The sequence below is a fragment of the Cervus elaphus genome, chromosome 6 (genome assembly GCF_910594005.1).
Source record: "Cervus elaphus chromosome 6, mCerEla1.1, whole genome shotgun sequence".
Classification (NCBI taxonomy): domain Eukaryota; kingdom Metazoa; phylum Chordata; class Mammalia; order Artiodactyla; family Cervidae; genus Cervus; species Cervus elaphus.
Window position 1 is genome coordinate 5233673 of NC_057820.1, and position 2278 is coordinate 5235950.

Consider the following 2278-nt stretch of genomic DNA (forward strand, 5'->3'; position numbering starts at 1 on the left):
GAGTAAGTTCTGGGAGTTGGTGATGGACAGGGAAGCCTGGCGTGCTGCAGTCCATGGGGTCACAAAGAGTTGGACACGACTGAGTGACTGAACTGAACTGAGTAAGTATTTAGCAAATGTTTTCCTTCTCCATATTCTGTTCTACCATTGACATGATTCCCCCTAATGTCCTGCACAGGAATATATAACTCACTAAGGAAAATTCAGCTGAATTCCCACCAAATAGTCACTGAATCAAACAAACATCCCAGGGTTTATAGGAAGAACAGATCTTGGTCCTGAATGCTAGAAGGTGGTTTTTAGCAATGCATGTGCTTTTAACAAAATGCAGAAAACCCATCAGCTGTTACTTGACGCTTATCATAATTACCTATGTTTGTAATACTTATCTCAATACTGTGTTTCACTTGGCATGTCTTAAAGCTTATAAAATAACCTTCCTCATATCTTTGTGAAGGTCAGCACTGACTGTGATTGTGCTTTAGATACAGAATATGATAATGTGGATGCTCTGTGTCTGAGCACTGATCCCTGCCTCCCAGGGCCCTGCTGCCCTCTGGCCGCTGGTTGACTTTGGCCAACGGAGGGTCTGGGTAGGCTGGAAGTCCATAGGAAACAGAGTTGGAGGCATGGCCTCCCACCTCCTCCCTGTTGCAGTGCTGAGTTTCAGATACGGCTTGGTCCCTTTAAAGCATCTCCTGGTGGGTGACCATCTTCACCGTCCTGGTGGGTGACCATCCTCACAGCCCTGGTCGCACTGTTTTCTTCCCTGGGAGAGGTCCTGGCCGTGTCTGTTTCCTAGTGCTTGCAATCCATTAGTGTCATTGGTCCCTTGACCCTGCTCCATGAGTGGACCTTTCTGTCTTCACTTGCCAGAACCCTGATGGATGCACCATCTCCCCTAAAGCTAAGGCTCTACATGTTGTGATTCTAACTCTTTCAAGATGTTCCCTCCTCACTCACCAGAATGTACTTTGCTGCAGGCTTTGGAAGCTACTGTGGCTACAGGAGATCCCACACTGTCCCTTGATTTCTCGTCATCTTTCTTGCTGTATGTGACCACTTCCCAGGTCCCTGGTGATTTGTCTGGTCCCTCCTGTCTCCGCCAGAGCATCCTCCCTGACACCCCAGGGGGGCCCATGTGTCCTCGCTGTCACTCCCACAGCATCTGGCCCTCCTGACTCCCTCAGTAATTGTCGTGACCTCTGGACAGGAAGAAGAACTCTTACGTCCCTGCATCCTTGTTGCCGACTATAGGGACAGGTATATACCACAGGCTTAATAAATGTCTTCTGAATCACAAATATTGGTGCTGACAAGCTTTGTACTCAATGGGTCCCTTCTAGGCACATCAGGAAAGACAGCAAGAGAAGCCAGTAGAAGTCTTTGAAGAATAAACAAACACTATTTTCTGCCTGAAATCTTTGAGCAGAGTCACATTTTCCAGGCACAAAGAGTAAAGAGTTAGAGGGTAGTCTGTGCCCCAATCTGAAAAGATGCAGCTGTCAGCTTCTTCGAGCTGCCAATTGCAAACCTCCGCTTTGGTCTTTAAAGAAGCTGTAGTTAGAAAAGAAAAATAAAATTGGTCCATTTCCTCTCTTCACCTATTCTCCTAACTGCTTTTCAGTGAAAATGATTTAGCCATGTGAAAATTTTTGCCAGAGAACCTAAAACCATCACTGATCTATTCAATTTAAAAATATTTCTAGTCTTCATATGGGACACACAGTCTGGGCAATCCCAACACAGCAAGGTGGGAATCGAAAGAATGGTGGCAATTCTGCAAAAACCAAAAAAGAAAAAGCAACAACAAACTGCTTTAAAATAAATTCTACCCAGACACAGTATTAGAACTCATTGTTCTTATCATTTTAGCCAAAAGACCAACAACAACAACAAAAAAAAAACGGTGCTCACTCCAGCAGCACATGTACTGAAAGTGGAACAATACAGGGAGGATTAGGTGGCTTGTGTGCAAGGATGACATGCAAGCTTGTGAAGCGTTCCATATTTTTTGGTTACAGGGGAGAAGGATGGGGGAAAGGAGAGTTAGGCGGTTTGGGGTGGACATGTACACACTGCTATATTTAAAGTGATAACCAAGAAGGACCTACTGTATGGCACAGGGAACCTCTTAGTGCCGCGTGGCAGCCTGGATGGGAGGGAGTTTGGGGGAGAGTGGATACATGTATATGTGTGGTTAAGTCACTTGGCTCTGCACCTGAAACTATCACAACGCTGTTAATCAGCTATACTCCAATACGCAATGAAAGTTGTC

General features: G+C 45.5%; 1 non-coding gene across 1 annotated transcript; it reads left to right on the plus strand.

Moving 5' to 3' along the window:
* The first annotated feature begins 1909 nt into the window (after positions 1-1909).
* LOC122696718 lies at positions 1910-2015 on the plus strand. Its single transcript, XR_006341846.1, has one exon. It is a non-coding gene; the product is annotated as a U6 spliceosomal RNA (small nuclear RNA).
* The last annotated feature ends 263 nt before the right edge of the window (positions 2016-2278 follow it).